This window comes from Manis pentadactyla, chromosome 3 (assembly GCF_030020395.1).
Source record: "Manis pentadactyla isolate mManPen7 chromosome 3, mManPen7.hap1, whole genome shotgun sequence".
NCBI lineage: Eukaryota > Metazoa > Chordata > Mammalia > Pholidota > Manidae > Manis > Manis pentadactyla.
This window is the reverse complement of record NC_080021.1, coordinates 95095569-95120707: the sequence shown is the minus strand read 5'-3', so window position 1 is coordinate 95120707 and position 25139 is coordinate 95095569. Positions and strand designations below refer to the sequence as shown.

At 41.0% G+C, this 25139-nt stretch overlaps 1 long non-coding RNA gene across 7 annotated transcripts in view; it reads right to left on the bottom strand.

Moving 5' to 3' along the window:
• LOC118923836 (uncharacterized) overlaps positions 1-10986 on the bottom strand; it is a 113504-nt gene extending 102518 nt beyond the window's left edge. For all 7 annotated transcript variants that reach the window (XR_008996343.1, XR_005029347.2, XR_008996342.1 and 4 more), the window contains exons 1-2: positions 10847-10986; positions 8877-10583 (exon numbers count right to left, since the gene is read on the bottom strand). This is a non-coding gene — a long non-coding RNA (uncharacterized LOC118923836). The remainder of the gene's footprint in view (positions 1-8876; positions 10584-10846) is intronic.
• Positions 10987-25139: the final 14153 nt, after the last annotated feature.

The following is a 25139-nucleotide window of genomic DNA, read 5'->3' as shown; positions in this document are numbered from 1 at the left end:
TTTTTGTTGAATGACTACTGCTTTTCACTCCCTGAGAAATTTTGTCTTCTAAAATCATAGGCTGGTGGCACATTTGCTGCTGGAAATTGCATCAGTAAAAGGGAAACCTCCCACTTTTGCCGGGAGAACCCAGCAGTCACTTTTTGACACAGAGAAGCAGTCACGGTTTAGAAACCAGGAGCAGGCTTCTGGGCACAACACTCCAAATTCATCTCTACTGGTTCCCCAGAAACACTTTTCAGTCCAGACCTGACACTGACCTGTGCACTACATTGCTTTGAGCCCACAAAACACTACTTCATTCAGATTTCATTTAAATCTCCTCCTTCCCCAGACCCCAAGGCTGTCTGTCTATCTGTTTGGCTAGATACCCTCTGGAGCACTTCTAAGACATACCTCCAGGAAAAAAAAAAAAACATGTATAAGCAAAAATTCTTGAAATAACTTAGTCTCTTCAAGAGGTTCCATTTGAAGAAAACTACAGTGTCTAAGGAAACCACAAACTTTACTCACTTTTGAGACCTGAATGAAAATAAGCTATTTCAACAGAAGCATTGAAACTTTTTCCTTCAAGTCCTCAGACAACAAAATTTGAATCCATTTCTAGACTAGAATAGGCTGTGTTTTTACCTTTCATAAGGCATACTCACCTTACCTGTAAGCAGCAAACAATTTTGTGACCTGCCTTTGTAAACTGTATATAGATGAGTTAAATACCCATTTTAGGAAATGCTAAAAATCTAGCTTCCTTGAAGAATACACTGGCAGTAATTACCATCCTATCATAATGCGTGTTAACACCATTTTACTTTCTTTGGGGAGGAGAGAAAGAGAGGAAACTGCTGACAGGGAGGATAACTGAGTTTCAGGTTGCAGTTCATGAAACCCTAGGAACCAGCCTCTCAGTGTAATACAAATGCCAAGTGTGCAGCTAAGATACGATGTCCAGACTCTGCAGAGAGACTGTCTTTGAACTAAGCGCTCGAGGAGTACTTCATGTCAGGCAAGCCTCATCATGCCAGTTTTACAAACTATTTATTTGTGCCCTGTATATGGAACACTATCAGCCTCATGCATGCCATCTAGACAAACATACTGGCATTGCAGGGGCTGCTAAGCAAGTCCAGGTTGCCACAGAATTCCCAGGAGGGACCACAATTACCTCCCTATCTGGAGGTGTATCTGGGAGATTTGTGTGCCTTTGGTTCCCACATAAGCCATTGAATTTTCCTGTACAAGTTTTAATAGGAAAACATCTTGGTAAGTGACCACTTTGTTCAAAAAATAAACTACAGCTAATTTTCTCCTGTGGTGTTCTAGAAACTAGCTTTCATGCTTATCCTTGTTAAGCAGAGCAAGCAGGGGAAGATACCATCTTTGTCTTGACATGATGGCTGAGGCATCAGATAGCCCAATCGAGAGCAGACCAGGGAAGTCAGTATATCCACACTCTGCAGTAAAAGAAATACCAGGTGGAACTCCTTTCATCTACTAACTCTGAAGCATGGGTAAATCATTTAACTTGGCACAGATGTGAATTTTCCCACCAGTAAAATGAAGATCATAATTATTACCCTCAGGGTCACTGTGAGAACAAATACATCGTAGAGATTGTGCAGTATTATACACAACCAAGGAATTATTCAAATCTTTCCTCTTTCTGGTCACAGTGGTGGTGAAGAGGGCCAGGAGACTAGGTTCAAGTCATTTGTCATGAGAACATTTCTATTCACAGACTTCATTCCATCAGCAGACCCTTTCCAAGCACACATTAAAATTCAGAGAAGGTGGTGTCCAGGAGAGGCAGCTATGGGAGAAGGCCCTTGGCTATCACGTCCACCTTCCTGTGGAAGCCTGGAGCTCTGGTTGGAGCTTCATGATTTAAGTCAGGACCCTCAGCAGATGTTGCTCTGATGTTTAACGATGTGTTGACAAGGATATGGGGCCAGAGTCTTGGGTTTGATACCCTGTTTTGCCAGCTGCTACTCCCACACTGGCAAGTTACTTCATTTTTCTGTTTCTCTTTTACCTGACTAGTAAGACATGGGTGATGTGACAGTAAATCTGATGTGCCAACTTGGCAGGGCCACAGTGCCCACATAGGTGGTCAGACATTATTCTGGGCATTTCTGTGAGGATATTTCTGAATGAGATTTACAGTTATGGTGGACTTTGAGTGAAACATAATGCCCTCCACAATATGGGTGAGCCTCGTCAAATCAGTTGAAGGCTTGATTGGCACAAAATACTGACCTCTTCTGAGCAAGAGAGAATTCTCCAGCAGACAGCTTTCAGACTTCATCTACAAAATCAGCTCTTCCTGGTCTGACAGCAGACAGCCTTTGGACTCAAATCACCTCTCTTTCGTGAGTGTCCAGTCTGCCAGCTTCCCTCATCAGGTTTTGGACTCAACAAGACTCCATGAGTGTGTAAATCAATTCTTTAAAATAAATATCTTTCTACATATGTATATACATTCTGTTTGTTCTCTTTTCCTGGAGAACCCTGGCTAATACAGGTAGTAAGGCTTATCTTGAAGTGCTGTCATGTGGGATAAATGGAACTGCTTGGTATGTATTTGGTATGTACTTGCTAAATATTCTACTTTTGTTATGATAATGAAGATGAAAAGAGAAGGCAAATATCCTCCCATGGTTTCTACTTTGGCATAAATGATTACAAATCTCATTGTTTTTGTGTGTAAAGAGGATAGCATTACATACCCACAGATCTGATAGGCCAATGGGGCAAAACTTCCAACGAGCTGGAACAAAGTTACTGCTTGTATTTGCTTCCCTACATGCATTACCCCATTCATTAGAACTTGGGGACAGCTCTAAGACATTTCTCTATAGTGTGTGCTACCTTTTAGGGTGGAGCCATAAAGGTGGCCTCTTCCGTTCTTCCTCAGATTGTATGGCAGTCTCATAAATGTGCAATCACATGGACCCAGGGTAGAGGCCCTCTTAGAGTTGTCTGTCTGCAATAAAAGGTGGAGAGACTGCACATGCCAATAACAATGTATACATGGGACACTTGACACAAGGATTGGTTCTAGAAGTGAACCAAACCTCAGTTAAAACCCTGTGTGCGTGCTATAAGCATGCCTTCAAAACAGTGTCTCTTCTGTCCTAACCATGGAGGGAGGCTAGCAAAGAACCACTGGAGAGCAATTAAAAAGTTAAGGTGCATAGTTAATGGTCATTCTCAGATGGGGTAGAACCTCCAAAGCACCTAAAATTAAAAAGCCAGCCTTTCGGGGGAAAGCACACCTGAGCCATTGGGAGGGAAGGTGTGAAGCGGGCAGGTAAAGGAGGCAAGAGCAGATTTCAGTTCTCCTGGCTCTCAGCAAGTCATCCTGACCACGGAAAAGAATGTCCCCTTCGCCACGGAATGAAATATAGCTGGGTCTCTCTCTAAGTCTTTTGAAGGTGTAACTTGCAATTCAGAAGAATCTGTGTATTTAACTTTATTCCTCATCTCACCCTGGGGGATGAAAATAAAGTAAATAAAATGAACAACACTGGCGCTGGGCTCCGCGGGCCCCCGGGTGCGCCTTCTCCTCCTGCACCGTAATTGCGCTGCTGCAGCAGATAAAGGGGCCGGGAGCCCAGAGGGGCCCTGCTGAATACAAAACCACGGCCTCCTCGCCGCCTCCCCTCCCATAATTAATCTTCTCTGCTTTCCGCAGAAGACGTCCTCTGCAGTGCTCATCATTTGGCGGGGACTGTCCCTTTTGTTATCGCTGCCGCTGTCTTTGTTTTTGGAAGAGAAGAAAAAAGAGTCCGCTGCACACGGCCTCTCCGTGTGAGGCAGCCCCACTCGGAATCCGCCACATCGCATGTAAAATTCATGCAGCTCTCTCCCTCTATCAGTTGGAACATCATTCCTCTCCCTAAGAATTTAGGAAACGCCTTGCCAACCCATACGCTTTCTAACATTACAGCCCCAATGCTTTTACTTATTAATAACTAAGATCACTCTCTAATGAGTAGAATACTTTCTAAAAGACACCAAAAGCATCACGTGCATGTAGATATTCCATTTATGCACCGAAAGAAACCAATATTTCTGAACTCTTTTACCCTTCACTGATGTAGTTGCCATGGAAACCGTCACATTAAGCCAGGCAGTTACTTACTTCCACATATCATAACATTATCTAATGCTTAGTTACTCCTGAACAAACGTGTTTATTCAGTAGCTTTTTGTCCATGTAACCAACCATATCTGCTCTGATTTGATTAAATACGGAGCAGCAGCATAAAATCTATTGCAATGCTCTCTGTGCCTATTACTCATCCAGAAAATGACACGCTCTGTATTTGCCAACGAGGCTGTGCATGCCGACTTGAGGAAGAGGTTCTGGCAGTGGGGACACAAGACACGGTTAGGGACTAAAGTAATTAAGGTTAAAAGGACATGAAGTTAGAAGCTAGATAGAGCAGAAATATTTAAGATGAAATTGCCATCGTTTTGAACTCCCCCACCTTTTTTTTTACACAAAGGGGAGGAGACAGCTCAGATTTTCAGAGAGTCTCTGTATTGGTAAAGTGCTTCAGGGAAAAAGATGTTTGCTATGAAATTCTTGTTCCAGTTGGGAACATTATTGCCCACATCAGTATGGGCTCTGTTGCATGATTACTATCGATTTACATGTTATTCATGAGACCCTAATGGATGACCAATTCTCAGTGCCTTCTGTTTTTAGGGGCTTCTTTCTTTTTAGCTATGGCATTAGATGGTCCCTTTATTCATCTGCTGACTCATTTACACACAACTTTTGGATCTTTCTCAATGAATGACAGTAATGGATAGAGCACCCAGACATAAATATTGCTTTTTGAGACAAAGTTCTTTAAGGTGCTGTGACACCTGCCTTTGCCCATAGGTAAGTGCACTGTCTATACACAGCAATACTGGAGGGGGTTGTTTGCCCCTCCCTCCCACCTGCCCTCCTTCACTCCTTCCTTCCTTCTTTCTTTGTCCCTGTCTTTTTTAAATACTGACTGCTTTATATAGATTTTAACAGGATTTATTGAGAAATGAATTGCATTTTTAAAAACACTTTGCTAATATTTGTATTAATTATTTAACCTATTTAGTGAGTTTCTGATAGGTCCTATTTAATATACTCTTGTTAAAAACATAATGATAACGTGATAATTATTTTAGAAATAAACTACAGAAGTTAAAAGTCCATTAAAACCACTCAAAACTCCCACTACCCGAAAATAAGGCCTTTGTGCCTGCTGCTCTTATGCAAATGATGGCTTGATATCTAATCAGCATATTCTTTTGGGTGCTGTAATTCATTCATCTTCTAGTACAAGTGATTTCCTCCCCTTTAAGCCTATTCACGGCACTTAAATGTTTGCTTTAGCCTAAAAATTCACAAGCCAGACCATCAGCATTTGGAGTGGGTCTTGTGTCTGAACAAGGGGACCTGCCACCCATGGGCCAGATGAGTCTTGAGCCATTTTGCCTCAGCCCTCTATTTTTTATAACTGTACTATGGTGAAGTCAGCTCACTTTTTCCATGCATTTAAAAACAAGAGCAAGAAAGGACCTAGGAACCTGATTCTCTGAAGACAAAGAACTCGATTTCAGGAAAACAGACCAGGATTGGTCAGGCTTTGTCTGTGGTTTCTAATCTAAAGTTTCCATTTGCAGCAACTCTGACATCTCGAGGGTCTGATACATGGGCCCTTTTATTTGGGTGACCACACTCAGAATATTTGTGTACAACAGATCTCAGAATGTAGAATCTGGAATCAAACTACCTTGGCTTTCAAATGTTGGTCCTGCTATTGGGGAAACTTGAGACAATTTTTTATATCTCTCTTTTACGTTTCAGTTTCCTGTTCTGTAAAGTGAGAAGTGCATATGTATGTAAAATTCTTAGCCTAGTGCCTAGCACAGAGAAAGCATTTAACATATTAATGTTGTAAACTCTCTCCCTCTCCACACACGTGTACACACATACACACACACACACACACACACACACACACACACACACACACAGAGACACAGAACTCAAATACACTGACCACGTGCTTAACTCTTTTGGAATATTTGTAGGTCTTTTCCCCCTAAAGTATGGAGTATTAATTACATTTATATTTTGAACCTCCCCCCAACCTTCTAATAAATGTTTTCCCTTGGCTTGATATCTAATCAGCATATTCTTTTGGGTGCTGTAATTCACTCATCTTCTAGTACAAGTGATTTCCTCCCCTTTAAGCCTCAATATTCACTGCACTTAAATTTTTGTAATATCCATTTTGCCATTGTTCAGTCATTACATTCATATAAGAGAAAATTTTGATTCCCTAATAGTTCTGAATGATTCTCCTTGGCCAAATCAATGATAAATTTTATTTTGGGGACTAAAGTTGAAACTGTTTCATAAAATGTAATTTCATATGGAGAACTGCAAAGTAAAGATGTAAAAATGATGGACATTATCACCATTATCCTCATTCTCTTTGATTATTAGGCATTTTGCAATTCAGATCACTTGGAAAACACGTTATGACAAATGAGGGACAGCATGGAGACCACCTTAGCTGATATTCCCAAATCACAAGGGGGAATAATCTCAGCCTTCTCTGCTCCAATAGGATGTTCAAAATGTAGACAAGAAAGGAACAAAGCTGACCCTTCAAAAAGGTGGGGACTCTGAGTTAAAAGAGCCTCTGGGAACCAGTCCCCCTGGCTCAAATGGAAAAGATGAAGGGTGTGAAGGAGGCAGAGCAAAGGGGCTCACCATCCAAATGCCCCTTTTATCTTCTCAGGGCTCTCCCTGCTACAGTTCCCACAGCCTCTCCCTCCATTAAAGGAGCCATGTGTGTTTATTCTCCTATTAACACATCGGGAGGCTTTGCTGAAATGTTTGCTTTAGCCTAAAAAACAGTATGGTTGGTAGGTAAGGTCAATCCAGCCTAGCATACTTTCTATTTTGGTGATAATAGTGGGGCTTTGTGAGAGAAACACATATATATATTAAAATTTGTATATTTATTTATTTGTTTGTTTGTTTATGTATACATACATACATACATACATATAAATTTTTGGAAAGAATCCTACTTTTCTGTACTTTGGTGCCTCAGTTTATCTTAATATTTGTTAAATGCTTTCATAAACTTGCTTTTGAGGTAAATGGTTCTTAAGATTTTACTGCCCACTGTCTTTATTTATTCCCAAAACATCTCCTTCAGTGCATATATGTACTTATATTTGACATTTTTATAATTTGAGTCCACATCTGTTCTTTGAAGGAATTAAGGCTTATTACCCTGCTTTAAAGCAAAGGCAGTGGGAAACTCAAAAAACTAAAGTTAACACACCCAAGTCCAGCAAAGAACAGATCAAGCTGCTTCAGTTTTTAATGAAAGCCACAGAGTCTGACCCCAGAAAAAAGCACAGGTACATAAACTTTACAGATGATTTCTGGAATTGTCGTCTCTCCCAAAACCCATTCATGGGCACCAGTTTAAGACTCCCTATAAATCAAGGACCCAAGATTTGAACCCAGTTCTAGATCTGAGCCCAGCATACCTGCCCCCACCCCTAGTGCTCCAAGACAGAAATTCACGCTCACATGGTGCACGTCTGCTTACAGACTTTTGTATGATTTTCTTGCTCATCTTGCTTTAAATTTCCAGGCTGTAACATAACTTGTGTCTGCCTCATTCATAGGAGAGTTCCTTCACCCCCAGATGTTTGGGTTTTCTCTGGAACTGACCTGCAGTCAGTTTCTCTAGAACTGACCTGCACAGGGAATTCCATGAGGATTTATGCCACCAGGAGACTGTTGCTCATGCCCAGGATGCCCAGAGTCCCCCTGGTAACTCTGGACAATGGCATGTTGAGTCCACATCCTCTGAGCATGAAAAATGCATTTAACTGTGGCCTTCCTTTTTATACCCATTAACCTTTTGTATAGTGATCACAAACTGTTGTCCCTCAAGTGCTACCAGCTGACCTGACTTCCATATACTTAATAGACCTCCTCTTTGAACATAGATACTAAAAATCCTAAATAAATTATGAGCCCATTAAATCTAATGGTATATTAAAAGAATGATTGAGTCATTCCTTTTTGTGACTAAGTTGGGTTTATATAGGAATGCAAGCACTGTGTAATATTAATAATGTAATTGACTCAAATTAACAAATTAAAGGAGGAAAGCCACACAATCTTTTAAGTAGATGCTGAAAAAGTATCTGATAAAATTCAGCACCAAATTCCATGATGAAAATGCTCCACAAACTAGGAATGAAAGGAAACCTTCTTAACATAATACTTGAAAGTGAAATACTGGGAACACATATTTCTATTACAATGTTAAAAGGCAAGATGTCTGCTTGCCCTAGCCGTTGCGATTCAACACTGTCCCATGAATCAAAGCCAAGGAAGGGATAAAAATAACTAGGGAGCTTCAACACTATAGAAGGAACCAGTTTGGGTTCTTTCCCACAGTCATGTCGTCTATCAAATGCATCACCCGTCTGTCTTTCCACATTCACCCAGCCTTGGGGGATGAGTGCTACACAGGCCTCTTCCTACCCAAAGTCACAGAATAGTAAGATCGGACATAATGATTTGACCTTTGTCAGTCTGATTCCCAAACCCAAGGCTTCACCATCAGCCTGTTCCCTACTTGCCCTGTTGGAAAATGGGGGATTAAAGCAAAGGACAACTCCCCCCAAAATGATCAGGGTTTTCAAAAGCAGGCACCGAAGTTTCCTAGCCATTTTGTCTGCATCTCGCTCTAAAAAACAGAGTTAGTTTAAAACGATAGCTCTTGCTTTAATTTGAAGTGGCAAAAAACCTTGATTGAAAATATGAAGCAGTAGGAGAATACCTGTGAGCATCATGTCCCCACTGGAAGTCGAATGCACACAGCTCAGACCAAGGATGCGCCTTTATTTTTCTTCTTAAGACCTCATAGGTCAAAGGAATGCTCATTTTTCTAATATAAAACAAGCAGATGTACGTGTCCTCAGATGGCACTGGCCAGAAGAACAAGGATGCTGACCTAGAGCACATCACGTAATCAAATGCCTAAGAAAGCCTGTGCAGAGCAGGAGGGACACCCTGTTCTATCAGGCTCATCAACATTTGCTCTCAAACTTGTAGTAGAAACTGCATCAGACAAAGAGCAGGAACAACATAAATATTTGCCTACTAAATCTGTTTTTCAAAATAGCATTGGCATCATCGTCTCAAGTTAATTTAGTTCCACTGCGTTTAAAGCACTGTTGAGTTTCCCCTTTGCATGTGGTTAATTATATTTCCTTTTCTTCTGCTGGTAAAAGTCAGTAGGTAGGTTAGAGTCTCTTTCTGGGTCCTTAAAAAAAGAAACTTTATCACCAAAACCCAGTATTTATAAACAGTCTTCAAAGCAGTCAAAGAACTCTGGAGCTGTATTTTAGGAAAAAGTATGTTTCCTGGAATATGCTCAAATGCTGAGTGAATAGGATGGGACTATTATAAAAACTATGTGGTATAGACCTCTGGCTTTGGCATGGGTCTTTATGACCTAGTTTATTAATACTAACCATGATAGATAACCATTATAATGTCCTATCAACATATGGGTTTTTCTATTCATTTTTAAATACATGGTTTTAATTTCACGTTAGACCATCATGTTGAGGCGAATCATGTCTAAATACCTTTTGAGGTTAAATAAGAAATTTAGAATTGTTTCCAAAACATCTTGTTTCTGCAGAATATGTTTGTGACTTTGGAAATGCACACACGGCTTATCAAACGTGCCTCCCCAAGACTGGGGAAATCTACAGAGTTTTCCTGGGACAACAAAGCTGCTTTGTCTGGTGGCCATTGTTACTACACCTGCAGTTTACAATTTCTGAGCTTACTCTCCTTTTCATAAAGTAAGTACAGATAATAGAAGGAGCCCAGACTAAGGTAGGGTGAGTTACAGAATCACAAAAAGCCTTCACCAACTTCATGGTTTGACCACACAATATGGATGTGGATTTTCTCAATCAAAATCAATTACTTAAAACTCAAGGTTTAAGTTGGTTTGATAGAGAGTTTAAGAATATATGCAGCACCACTGTCTTCTCAGCCTGTGGCTGAGCTCACCTGGAGAAAGACACTGTCCTCTCTGAATATGTTCATGAACATGATGGACACTTTGCCAGGGACAATGTGGTCTAAGGCGCTCACAGCCTTCCCAGGAATGCGTGTTCTTCGTGTGAAATATTTGTTGCCTATAACTGCTGGATGTTGCCCTCTGACCCAAGTAGGAAACAGAGCTTCAGAGACGTTCACGTTATGCCTCAACCTTGATATTCATTAAGTTCACATGGAGAGATGTCTCGCTGAGCTGGGCTGCGGAGGGTGCAGACAGCTGTGGCCCTCAGGAACTGCGCGAGCTGAGCCACATTTTTGAACTCGTTGCCTTAGCATGTACCTCAGACGACAGTCGGGTCTCTCAGACGGCTGAGTGGAATTGTTCGCAGCATCGTTTTCAAGGCCACTGTCATCATCATCATCATTTCTGTTAATATTCGTCACACACCTGAAATGGGTCAAGATTCTAGAAAAAACAAAATAAGGTGCTTGGATATGCATCGCATGAAATGCAACACCAGCCCTACCAGTCAAAGGAGAGCAGAGGAGAAAGAGCTAGTCCTTATTTTGAGTTTTTTCGGAACACTGGGCCCTGTACCGGGTATTTTGTGACCCCCCACACCATTGGGCCTGGTGAGAGTTTAATCAGCAAAAACCTTGAGAGCTACATGGGGAAATCCTGGCACCAGGCTCATTCCACAGGGAGGGTCTGTTTTCAACCAAACTTACAAAGGAAGTTACTTGTCCAACACGATGATCTAGCATGAGATCTTTTCCAGCACAGCAGTGTAGAAGCCAGGACGGTGACTAAGGGACTGTGATCAAGAAGAAGGTCCTCAGGTTGCCTCGGCCTAACCCCCAGCTCTGACCTGTACCTTTCACTTTCTTCTCTGTATCTCCCGAGCCTGTCTGAAAACGGGGATAATAATAGGGCCATTTCATAGTGGTGTTTTGAAACTTAAAAGATAATCCAAGTGAGCACCGAGCACACTGATTCCCACATCGTAGCCCGGGCCTGTCTTTTGAATAAACCAGGTTCAGGATGCAGACTGTTCAGAGCAGTAAGTCACAGCGCCATGTGACACAGCAAGGCTTTCCCTGGAAGCTGTGATCAGCAGCAGGTGGTGTTTTGCAGAGCGTATTGGAGAAGGCAAACCTACTTAAAAATACGACTGATAAACATTATATCTGATGCTCACTTAGAGCATAAGCTGAGAGTGGAAACTTGGGTCTTCGCCCAGGGTCCCAGGCACAGACAGGCAGGGCCGAGAAGAGCACGGCCGGCACCACGGGAGCAGTGGAGCTCAGCCAACACAAGGAATAGAAAACCAGACCAGAACACAGATGATTCTTAGCCACATCCTGCAAAATTTCCCTTTTTCTTTTCTTTTAAACTAGCATCTTAATGCAGTGGAAGCGGAAATAGATAATAGCACCCCACAGCACTCCATTCATTTATGCTTGAGTGAATTGCAAAGGAAAATAAATATAGTTTTCATTGCATTCTCTTTTGCATCCCCTAATTGTTAACAACTCTTTCTACTCAGCTTTAATCCCTCGGGGCACCTTATCACAATATTATAATCATGATGCCAGGGCCCGAAGTAGGTTAGCTGTGCATGTTACGGAAGCATGTTCTGCCTGAAAGTGTCCCACAGACCATTTCATGTGCTTTCCCTCATTTCAGCCTCTCTGAAGCAAGTGTTTTGGTTTTACCATGAAGAAAAGGGGTCACAGACCCTGAACTCCAACATAATGCTGTCTTCACTATTCCAACAGCCTCCACATTTTACTGCTAGTATTTCTGCATTCTCTGAAACTAGACTGGTCCCTTACTTGATTTGAGTCTGTTTACTTTCATCCTTCACTCCAAAACCTATGCAGACTGAGAAGGAAAATGCTACTAACCTCATTGTATTTCCTGCCTAAACATGAAATTATAATAGCTACTTTCTCTAAGATGCATGTCAATTCATAAACCTGCATTTAAACCCTGTTACTTAAAGTCTACTCACTTCAGGCCTCTGTGTAATAGTAACATTTTGCTGCTATTACCACTTGCCACTCCATGTTTTATCATTGTGTGTTTTGCTTTGGATTAGCAGTTATTTTGGGCAAGGAGGAAACATGAAAGCAGATGGATTAGGCATGCACAATAAGATGCTTTCTGATCATATGAATGTGCTTTCGGTTTAATAAACATGGAACACTTTAGAAGAAACTCCAAGACTAAATGTGTGGATTATTTGGAGACCAAGACATGTTTGGTATTGGGACTGTGACATCATTCAGCTAACCAGACAGCATGGGCTACCCCTCCTTGGTTGTAACTCTAAGTGGGTCTTCCTCCTTTCTCATTATAGACAAAGAGACAGTAAATGCCCCCACAGCTGTGCTTAGGAAAAGGCAGAAGAAGAGAAGTCCAGCAATGATAGAAGGAATTTTCTGACATGGTTCTAGAAATCTTTGAGTGGGAGCAGCATCTGATCCCTGTCATCTCCATGAGGGACAAACACAGTGAATGGGGGAGGTGAGGCAGTTGACACAACAAGGGTGTCTCAGCAGACGGGGTGCCACACATTCTTTTAGGAATTTATCTGAATGAAGGAAAACATTCAGTATGCAAATTATGTGCTCTGTCAGAACACATACAACAGTGCCTTTCCTATCAGAACTTTCTCCCAGCTGTTTCCAACCATTTACATTAAGGTTGAAAAGGAAATCACAGAAGAAGAAAAGAATCATAGGTGAACATTGCTGAACTATGTTTCAAATTATTTGGAGTCATTGTCCTTGAAGAATCCCAGACTGTGAAGGTATGTGTGTCCCATCTGAGAACAGATTGGAACCTGTGGAAGACACTGTCTTCTCCCAGGGAACCCGGGAATGGTTGTGCAAGTTACACACTGTGCAGCTCTATGGGCCACCTTTCATACTGCGATCACATTTTTGTCTAGGTGAATGACATTTCTTAGAATTATGCAAAGACACACAGATTATATTGCTATTTATTCATAGCGTTGATATGTCTTGAAAATTTCAGAACAGGGACTTGAGAAACAGGGGTTCCTGTGAAAAGGGATAAGTTAGGAGGACTGGGGATGAGTAGAAAAGAATGAGAATGGGAGAGCTTCCACCATAACAGGATGAATATGAAACCCTGTTCTCAGCTCCTTAAGAGGTAAAGTAATGAGAGAAATATGATCAGATTCCAGAGTTATGGTGGACATGAAACTAAAACAAACCAGTTATTACTCAGAGCTACAGATTTCCCTGGTCCTAAGACCTGAGAGAAATTTCTCTGCATGCTCAGAATGAAATGGTTGAATAATAACAGCTATAAAGACTATGCATTTGAATACATGATGAACATTCCCCAAGTTGAAGAACTAGGACAAATGAATGCTTTTAGAATTTCTTTCTTATCCTGATTCAAAACTGGACAACTTCAGAGCCCTTGACATTTGTCTTTTTTCCTTAGCCAAGGAGTTTGGAAATTGAGAATAGGAGGAGGCAGCCGCTGAGGTATATTTCTATTCTGATCTGGCCTCCCCTCTCATGTCGAGACCTAATCTACCCAAAACATCACTTTCTGGAAGGCCAGACCCAGAAGTCTTCCCTCTTGGGGATTGTCCAGGCTTTTGAATGGAGTCCTGTGGATATTAAGAGCTAAGGTCATTGGCACTTTGGGGCTTCTTGTACATGACTCAAAGCCTGTTTGCCATTCACCCGCCCAAGGACTTCTACTGTTTAGATTCCACATTCTGTGAATTCAGCAGCTGTTGATTAATGTCATATTTCATGTTGCTTGTTCCATAAGCAAGTACGAGAAAAAGTCACCATTTAGAAAAGTCCCAGAGTGATCAATAAATATAGACCCAGGAGCTTGTTACAACAGGCTCATTTTAGTCCATTTACTCTCATTGAGCTACACTGAGCTTATGTAGAAAAGCTAGAATCATCATAAAGAGACATTCCCAGAAGATCCTTTAACTTGGATACACAGGATAAAAGGAGTAATGAGTTGAGACAACTCCAACACCAAAATATACATATTCAGAAAGTGACCTAAGCATCCATGTGGGTTGTTTAAAGGCATTCTCCAAATTAAAAAGGCATGTGTACAACTTCCAGCTTTGCTTTTCCCATGGAGACATTGCCAATTACTCTACTTTTCCTCATCAAAGTTTTATTCTACATGTGAGCCTGCGCTCCAAGAACAACCCAGTTATGAAGCCCCTACACCTTTCGTATAGAGCTACAGAATAAGCGAATAAGCTCATTATATAAGACTTGACTAATGTGAAGTCAGTGATAATTGAGTCAGAGAATCATTCAAGTTTTCCTTGGCACTACTCAGGGACAAAATAGTTTGCTAAGCAAATTAATAGTGTCAATGAGATTCCCAGGGAAATGTTTGCCTACTTTCGAAAGCAAACTGTCATCAAGCACATTAGAACCTTAAGCTTTCAATTAGGTGTGTGCCAGACATCACTTACCTGGAGGATGTGGCTCAGACTCAGACATCAGAGCTGCTCCAGCCCCACGGGCATATGAGCTGGTGACCTTGGGCAAGTTACTACATCTCTCTAATCCTCCTTCAATATCAAAATGAAAATATTTCAAACGAGTGCGTGTATCTAAAGTGCCAGGCAGGTATTAAGTTTTGATATGTCCTTCCCTCTTTTCTTTCTATTCCATTTATGCCAAAATGGTACCTCCGCCCAGGAGAGAGATACACACCTAGTTATCCCATCATCAGGGCCTCCATTAGAAAGCAATGAAAATTATTTCTTTTCTAATTTTCCATTTTCACAGAGTGGACTTGAAGTTGGATTTGTGAGATGTGATTGTACTTTCAAACTAAAATGAGAACATCTAAAAACAAAACAGAGTATGTTTTGTCCTCCCCAAATGATTTGTCCATGAGCTTTTCTATGATGGGCCTAAACAGCTTTATAAAAATAGCTAGGCTGATCACCACTACTGGAAATACATTCCAAATATATATCACTTAGAAAATGTACCAGAAAAATTATCTTCTTAGGTAAAGGGTGATTTCTGCATACAACTAACCCCCAACAGAGTAAATAAACTAGAGAGCAGGGGTGGGGCATGCAATGCAGAGAGACGGTGTGTAGCTCTAGATGCTATTTCCTGAGCTGTGACAGGCTGAGCTGACCCTGCCCTGGAGGCCTGCCTCAGATGTCACATTAATGATTCCTGCATATACAAATTTATTAGCTGTTTAATTAAGTTAAATCATTCATTGAACTTGTTTAATCATTAATTAAGGAACAAATAGTGCTGTGCTCAAATTTAGCACCTCAGGAAAAAAGAGAAGAAAATAGCTCCAAATTCCTTGAACCCCACAACTACTGATTATGCCTCCTGACCGCACACATGCACACACACGTGTGCACACATATGCACGCACATACATTAATACAGACACAAGTGAACACTCTGGAATCATTTTCAGAAATATTTCTACCTTTCCATTTCAAACGGTATTGTTTTCAAAATAAAGGCGAATATTACTGGCAAACCATATATTTGACCTTTGTTCCTCCTGCAGATGGCCATTTTCTTATTTAAGAGGAATAAGTATGACTTGCCTAGCTTCATAAAATAAAAATAGTCGCTTTTTTTGTTTTTTAACCCAAGAAGAACCAATTTGCAGTGGAGAGATTACACTCCAACCCCAAATGGATTCTCAAGAGAACTCTACCAGTAATCGCAAACCCTTCGATAATCATTTTAAGAATTCAGATAACCCTGTAGTTAGAATCATGAACAGAGGTATTCTCAGGCTTCCAGCTTATCACAATATTGAGAATAAAATGGAGAATTGCATTTATTCAACACCTGAAATAAAATGTGCTCTCAACAACCACAGCAAATGCTGGATGCCACCTACAGCTCTTGGATGGTGAGAAAGTGAGAAAGTGGTCATTTTCTCTGTGAAGAAGCAGTTCCCCAAGTGCAATTTTGGACATAACCTGTGAATTTTACAGCCCCTCCAGATGGTTCATGCGGTAATAGTGCATCAAGGCAATTTGTTCTGGTTTCTAGTATTAATCAGTGAGTCATTCATGGCATCTATTACAGGTATTTCTGCAGAACAGGCTGCTAATTCTGGTGAATTTGATTTTGTTTTTCATGTTGCCAGCAGGGATTTGGAGGGCTTACATGATAGCGTGGCTCCGGGACCCAAGGCTGAGGAGCCCTGCTTTGGCAGAATTGCCCACATCCTTCAGAAGTGGCTGGGTTAGTTGTCATAGCAACAGAGACAAAAATGATCCACCTGACTTTTTCCTTCTGGGTTTTCAGGGAACAGAACCGTAAAGAGTGGGAAACCCTCTCTCCAATTTGCTCACAACAAAGGTAGATGAGTTTTCTCATCTCTTACTCCTGAAAGCTGATTTTCAAAAATGCCATCTTTCAAGGTTAGCCTGGTGGATCATTCAGAACACAGACATGTTTGAATGTATGTAACTAGACAGAGCAGTATGAACCATGTCAGATACATGAGGTCACCAGACTTTGCTAATAGAGGGTCAAATCTTCCTGGACTGGAGTGAGAGCAAGGATTCACATAGGGGAAAGGAACAGGTAGAGCAAGGAGACAATTATTTGTCCTCCTAAGTTACTGAGTGGAAATAGGAAGTGTGCTGGCTTGGGAAATTCTCTCTGCAGAATTATGCTGTTGCTTTGAATGATCCAGAAAACCATGGACATTTTTAGTGTTGCAGAATTTTTAGATATAAGATATGTAAAAATAAATCTTTACATAGTTATATGTATATATATATATATATATATATAAATCTATGTCTATTTCAACAAATGGGATACTGCTTGAGTTTCTGGCTCATGCTTCATATTCAACATAATTCTGCAACTATGTATTTAGCACCTGCAAGTTAGAAGCCAGGGTGCCACGTAAGGTATGAAGTTAAACAGAACAACCAAGAGAGCATACATTCTGCAGAGAGTAAAAGATAAGCATGCTAGCGATCCTAGTACAAAACATCAGTAACAAATACTTTAAAGAGAAGGACAAAATGCAGGAAATGCCACAGAAGAGCTCAGCTTCGCAACTGAAGGAATCAGGAAGAGATTCGTAAGACAAGCGAGTGGATGGTGAGGAGTAAATAGCCTTGACAAAGAGCACAGGGAGGCAGACAGAGGCCAGATGAACACAGGCCAGAGGGGGCTTCTGTGCATTTCTCAGGGCAGGAGTAAGAGAATCAGAGATAAAACTGCAGAGGCAGACAGGTACAACCTGGGGGAGACCTTACAGTGCAATGTCAACGGTTTATGTTCTGTTTGGCGAGTCGCTGAGAATTTCTCAAGCAGATGACATGACTGGAGGTTCACCTAGGATGTGCTCATATTGATACCTGCTCATATTGAAGGTGAACTGAAGTCGGCAGGATGGTGGGCAGGAGACAGTGACAATGGTCACAAGAGTGTACCTGTCTAACCAATGACAAGGTATTGGGCAAAATATGTCTCAGGTTCCTGTGGCTACAGATGGGGCCATTTAAACATCAATAAATACATATATATAATATATTTAGTACACTTAATGTATTAATGTACTAAACTAAATACATTTACATATATATTTCAATATATTTAGTATGCATATTTTTAATTTCTCACACTGCATGGACAGCACGGTCAGCTAGATGTTTGTTCCTCAGACCCCACAGAAAGCTCCATCTTAGGTGAATCTCCAGATCTGCTGTTTCAGGGGAAAGGAATGAAGGGATTCATGCCTTAGATTTTAAAGCTTCTTCCCAGGTTGCATGTCACCTTGTCACACGTTTCGTTGAGCAAAGCGAATCACGAAGCAGGTGCCATTCCCTCACACCCGAGTCCCCTCGGAGTCCAAAGGGGGCAGGGTGTGTAATCTTCCCAAATGCCCACTAGAAGAAATGGAACGTTTGTGAGCAGCCTTATTAGGGAATGAACCGGGTCCCCCTGGGCTCGAGGGTTGAAGCCCTAATTCCCTATGTGACTATTTTTGGAGACAGAGCCCTTTAAGGATGTCATAAAGGTTAATGAGGTCCTGAGTGGACCCCTGATCCAATAGGAATGGTGTCCTTATTAGAAAAGGAAGACAGGCCAGAGGTGTGCACTCAGGCAGCAGAAAGACCATGTGAGTGAGGACGCAGCGGGAAGGTGTCCTGGGAGCCAGAAAGAGAAACCTCACCAGGAACCAGCTCTGCTGCCCCCCTTGATCTTGGACTCCCAGCCTCCAGAACACTGAGAAGCAAATGTTTGTCATGTAAGCCCCCTATCTGTGGCTGCCCGAGCAGGCTGGGACAGCACAGAGGATGCATTTCTGTTTAAACAGCTCATCAGCATCTTACATCTCCACGAGATTTCAGTGGCAATACTGAGGCTTAGATGATCTATCAAATTAAATGAACCTTGTAAAAACAAACAGAAGTCAGACACAAGTACATACTTCATTAAGGACTCCTCCCCATCTACACCAAAAAGTGTTTCCTCACTGCTGTTTTCATGTTTCTGATCAGGATAAATGTTCTAGGCTCCACCTTACAGCCTGTCTTGTTTAAAAACAAAACTGCTGCCAAGTAAACTGTATCACTCCTCTCAAATGAGTGTGGAAATGGTTTGTCACAGAGACAGGATCCTACCTGCTGGCTGATCACTGTGTGTGTAGGGATGATGGTGCAAGGGTCTTGTACCTTTCACTCAGGAAACTCACAGCTCAGTGAGCATCATCTGAGGACCCTCACCAGATTTTTGATGTCTTCCTCAGCAGTAATAAGGCATTTCTTTTCTCACCCTTTACTCCAACTTAACAGGGAGGTGTCACACACTCTCTTACCCTGAGCCTTCCCTCTTCCCACTGGCTGGGATTTCACAGCACCTTCTGGATACCAGCCAGTGGTCCTGGCCCCTGCTTCGGTTTTCCTGTGCCCATGGGATTATCTTCTCCCAATCAAGGCTGAGGTAAGCTTCCTTTTACGTAAGGCAGAGCACTGAGGCCAAAGTCCCACTCTGACCTTTACCAGCTGTGAAATTAGGGAAAATTGATCAAAGCTCATGTGTCCTTGTTTATAAAATAGGACTGATAATACCTGTCCTGTCTACTTCTTAGAACTGTAATATGATTCAAATTAGATAATTTATATAAAAATACCTTACAAATTACAAATTGCTTTTTTTAAAAGGAGACAATTATTATGGGCTAAACATTTGTGTCAACATATGTTGAAATCTAACCCCCAGTGTGATGGTATTTGGAGCAGTGCCTTTGGAAGGTGGTCAGATCACAAGGGTGGGGTCCTCATGATGGGATTTGTGCCCTTGTAAGAAGAGGAGGGAGAGCTGGCTCACGCTCTTTCCACCATGTGAGGATGCAAAAAGAAGGCAGCAGTCTGCAGCTTCTCCCCAGAACCTGACCATGCTGGCACCCTAACTTCAGACTTCCTGCCTCCAAAACTATAAGAAATAAGTTTCTGTTGTTTGTAAATCACCCAATCTATGGTGCTTTGTTATAGCCTCCCAAAGGATTAAGACAACAGCTAACTAGTATATCACCTACTAGATGTGTGTGCATGCTCACAAGGAGTCTTATCAAAAAGAAATATATAATGAAGGAAAGATAATAAAAGAATCTCTTCTTTCCTTGTTGCCGGGGCCCTGATTTATCAGTAGACACTGGATTCAGTAACCATTTCACAATGTTTAATCAACAGTACCAGGTTTATTTAGTGAATATACAATATTCAAGCCTCATTCCTTAGGGCTTTAAATCTGTTGCATGTGGAAGGCCACATCTCAAGCCCAAAAGACTCCAGCCAAAAGAAATTGTTTTTAAAAGGCTAGCTTTTTACATAAATACTTCATACAGTATTGTTTTAAGGAATTCGAGTTTTAGGCTCAAGATGTAAAAGGAACATATGTTTCAAGACTAGATACTGCCATTTTTTCTCTAACTTTGTGACACACACTTCCCAAATGATGACAGACTCTCCTACAGACTCTTGGTTCTAGCCCCAAGCATTTTGAAGATCATGGACTGGAAGCTGAACATGGCCACAGGCCTTTCTTTTAAAATAAGTCTTTACCCTGTACCAATCTTGTCCAATAGAAATACAGTACAGGGCACAAACACCAGCCACAGATGGAATTTTAATTCAAGTAGATACAGTAAATTAAGCCACACACATTAAAGCCACATTTCTGTAAAAAGAAACAGTTGAGATTACTCTTAATGATATATTTTATATAAGCCAATATATCCAAAGTGTTGTCATTTCAACAAGTAATCAACATTTAAAAAACTGAGATATTTTGCATTCTTTCTTTCTTTCAGCCTAAATTTCCAAAATCTGGCTTGTATTTTACATATACAGCACATATCAGGTCAGGCTAGCCACATTTCAGAGGCTCAGTAGCCACATGCAGCTAGTGGCTTCATAGTAAATAGCTCCAGTTTATGCCTTCAACAGGGCTCTTCCTGGCCCCAAGGCAACCCTTTCTGAAAATAGAAGTTCAAGTTGTGAAACCACCACAGATAACATCTTGTACACGACAACCACTAAGAATATATAGGTCATCAGAGGCCTACAGGGATTCAAATTTGCAACTCACATTATTTTTCACTAGTAAGAAGAGAGTATTGTGTTGACCTATCTATTCTGCAACATTAAAGGCATTGGGTTTAAGAACATAACCTCTTCAGTTATTTAATTCCCCAACACCAGGACAAGCATGTTTGCAGATTTTCTGCAAATTCAACTTCTCAGGACCAGAATCCTTATTACATGAAAAAGCTTTCTTAATCTGTGGGGAACTGGTGAAGGTCAATATTTTGGTTGCATTCTTTAACTGACAGGAGAAAAGAAACTTTGCTCTCTGTACAAAGCGAATTGTCATTCTATTGAAATACAGAATAGATATCCTTCTATGGGATATGTTACATGCTCTACATGTCTTTTTCTTGTTATTGTGCTTAGCAGTTTTTATTAGATTTCATTTTATATCTCTACAATGGCTTCTTTGTTATCTAAAAATGTGTTCATCAATCTTTCCTGTAAGCCAGGTTATACCATCTGAGTGACTTATTTCTCTGGGAACTGTAACATGATCATGGAGTTTACTCTTTTTATTCAAATTCACATGAAGGTTCTATTTCCCTGTGGGTCAACAATTTAAAAATAGTTTATTTGTGAAGATGCCCAGACAATCAGTTGTCTTTCTATATCCTCTTTCTTCTCCAGTTCTGTCAGGAAAGGTTCCAGTTGGTAATCCCCAGCTGCACTATTGATGTTGGTAAATCAGAACCATTTTATCAGAAAGGAAAAAGAACTTTACCTAAGTTCCAGGGTGACTGTTCCCCACTCCCAACACACCCATACATTACAATCAACTTCTACACCTCCATGCTCAGAGACATAAGTCAATAAGTAATCCAAACACAGAGAGTGGCCTTTAAGCTATTTGTATTTTATGTTGGACTAAATAATGTGTTTGGTTTTGCTGTCTGTGGTGTTGCTTAAGATGTACTGTTTTTTGGGGGGTTTTTTTGCTCAGATTGCTATTAATATTAAATCATGTTCCTTGAGTTCCTGCCAGTTGAAAATAAGTGACTGAAGAGTTTTCCAAACATAACCAACAGGGCACCTTAATCTCTCCAGGAACTGTTGAGAACTTACTGTATTGTCTCCCTTCTCATTTATTTGTGAACTCGTTACTAGGGACTGCTTCAATCAAGCCACTGTGCTTGGGATCTGACTGCAGCCTCAGGAGCCCACACTTCAGTAGAAGATATATATGTCATGCAACAAAGTGACAGGTATACACGGTAGAGGGTGATAGTTTTGCAGGAGAGACATAGAAAAGATTGTCTGCTGTGGCCATTCCAGGAAGGGGGGAAGGAGCAGAAGGAGTTACAGGTTGGGGGGCCTGGGAAATAGGTCTGAAGCAGCAGATTGGACTTGTACACTTGGAGATAAGAAGTCTGGAGATGCCAGGCAGAAGAAGCACAGTTCATTTGCAAGTAAGTCACCTGCTCTTGGAGAAACGGCAGAACTGAGATATTAACTTAGCATTGCTGCTATGTGTCTGTGGCTCTGGAAACACAAAGAAAATAAAGATACACTGCTCACAAAAATGCAAATGGTACTTATTTAATAATAAATTAATTATTGAGGCCATCCCCAAGAAAAATGTCTTTTGTTTATATAACTCATAACAATAAAAGCCACAAAGTAATTGCCCTGACCTCCAATAGATGGGGAAGGAGGCTTTCTTGTTACTAGATTATGCTATTGAAGAATAAAACACGTAACACCACCCACTAGAAGGAAAGCATAATTCCCACCCCACACATTTGTTTTATGTTCACATACTTGGTAACACACACAGGCACACACACTCATTATGGTAATCATCTATAGCACAATCAACATTTCTACTAAATATATTTCTAATACATATCCACCCTTGAGCTGGTGTAATCTCTGAAAAAATTAGTACCTTTCTTCAATGCTTTAAGTGCTTTTGTAATGAATGCCCTCAATTAATCAGTAATGGATCAATAAGTTAAGCCTGTACAAAGGAGGACCAGAAAAACCACACCACTATGCTAATGAAATGCTAATGAAAGGGATGGGATACGCCACCCCAAAATATGCCGATTTGGCATAGGATTATTTTGAGGTAAAGGCAATTGAGCAATAGTAGGTGCAGGAGGAACACTCTGCCCTCTTCTTTGCTGCCTACAAACAGGGCACACATTTCCATTCATAGAAGTGTCTCCCTCCCCTGCATCAGGAGAATGACTCAGTCACTAGAGATGGCTTACCACTGGAGACACACCAACTTGAGTCTGCGTAACAAACTTTACTAAATAGTTTGTTAGTTTCCCCACAATTTACTGCCCCTCGAAGCTGAACCCCTTTACCTTTGCTTAGTCACTTCTCCACAATCACCTTCTCTTAAAATGGCATCTAAGTTCTCAACCCTAACTGCTTTTCTCAGTTTTCACTTCTGTGAAGCTCCCATGTGCAAACAAAATCAAGTTTTTCTCTTATTATTCTGTCTTTTGTCCATTGAATTCACAGGTCCCAGCTACAGAATATAAGAGGGTAAAGGAAAAGATTTTTCTATCCTTACACTGGTTACATCATCAGAATTCAATAAATGTTTGTTGAAAGACACCGCCCAACAGCCTTAAGACCCACTCCCTCAGACGATGGGGGGTCGAGAGAGGTGGTGTCTTGGAGACCTGGCCAGCCCTCTCTTTAACCAGTGAAGAACTGAGGCTAGGAGGCTTATTTGTGACCCACAGCCAAGCCTGCAGCATAGGTTGTCAATTAGACATCTGTCCTGAAAATGAGTCTGTGGCTGCATTGCAGCATCCTGACTGCTTCTCCCTGATGCGTCTCAGCTCATGTGACCAGAAAGGAACGGTTTAACCTTCTTCATTTCTGCTTTTAACATACACATGTTCTACTTGATTAGCAGGGTGGTGGAAATTATCCATGCTATGCTAAGGTGAGTTGGCAGATAATAAACCTCACCTTACTGGGCCTTTAGACCTAGAGGACTTCCTCTCAACACAGAAGCACATCCTGCCATTCCAAGATTTGAAGATGCATGCAAAAGGGAGATTTTTTTTAGGTTTTGTTTCCCAGGCAACTGCTCTCAATTCAGGATTCAATGTGAGCACAAGAATACCCCAGAGGCACTCCTCCCTCTCCACCTCCCTGTAACCAATTTACTGCAATAAAGCTGTAAACCTGAGAACCCAGCATTCTACCCTCCTCTGGAGAATGAAAGGGGATGCAAGGGATGGTTCAGAAATGAAGCTAAATTCACAAGGGCAAAGTGCCTGCCGGCAGGCAATACCTTCTGAAAACATTCTGTGTAATATCAACAAAGAGGCACAAGTTGACCAACATATTGGTAGGCCAGCAAAGATAGAAAAAGAAGCCATTGTGTCATCTGCGATAACCTGTAAACAGCAGTTGATCTCCATCGATAATGGAACAGGGGAAGCTGGCCTTTTCAGACCTATAAAGTAAAGCCTTCCTATCTGAATGACAGCTAAATTGCTGCCAGGGTTTAACACAACACAAGCTACAGCCGTCCACTGGTAAGACAGCTCCCGAAATTGGCATCCTGAGAAGACTGAAATCACCATGGCATTTGAGATCACCTTAGCAGTCAATAGCAACTTGGATATTTTCCAATAATTTTAGGGCCTATTAAATTTATGTAATGTATACATATCAACCATGAAAAAAATGCTTTGTGCTCCTGATTAATATGTAAGTGGCTCTCCTTCAGAGAAAGAGCATGCCTCTTGTGCCAGAATCCCTCTTGGCTCTCTGAAGCAATGTAAGTTTCAAGAGAGGGGGGTCTCGGGAGAAACATCTTCACTGTATACTTTCAAAGATATTTTTCTCTCTCAATGTGGTCATGGCACTAGTTTTCTGATATAAATCACAAAAAGCATGTGCCCAATTTGACATGTGGAAACAAAAATAGCTGTTGAGTTGTTAGGCATTAGAACTTTTTCTAGGTAGGCAAAAGGGAAAAATTGGTTCTGAAAAGAAAGATCCAGATGAATTTTTTAAACTTTCTCTATTGCTTCCTCTCTCCCTCTCTTGCTCTCATCCATCACTTCTTTAGCCAAGTGTATTTCTGAGAAATTTTTCCAAGAATTTTTAGTTTGGAAATTTCTTTCAATGATGAGGCTTGTATAAGAAGGGAGATAATGTAGGCATACAATGTGCATTATTCTAGAAGAGTCTTTTTTTCTGAATGTCAAAATTCTTTGCTATCTGATCCTGATAAAAAATCAGTCTACTTATTGCTACCCTGTATTTACTATTGAACTACAGAAATAAGAATGAGATCACATTTGTCACTTTCTAGCATTTTTTTGGTTTTGTTGCCTTCTGATGGTCTGCTCCCATAGGCTGACAGATTAGCTATTAAACTTTTCACTCACAGAGCACAATAT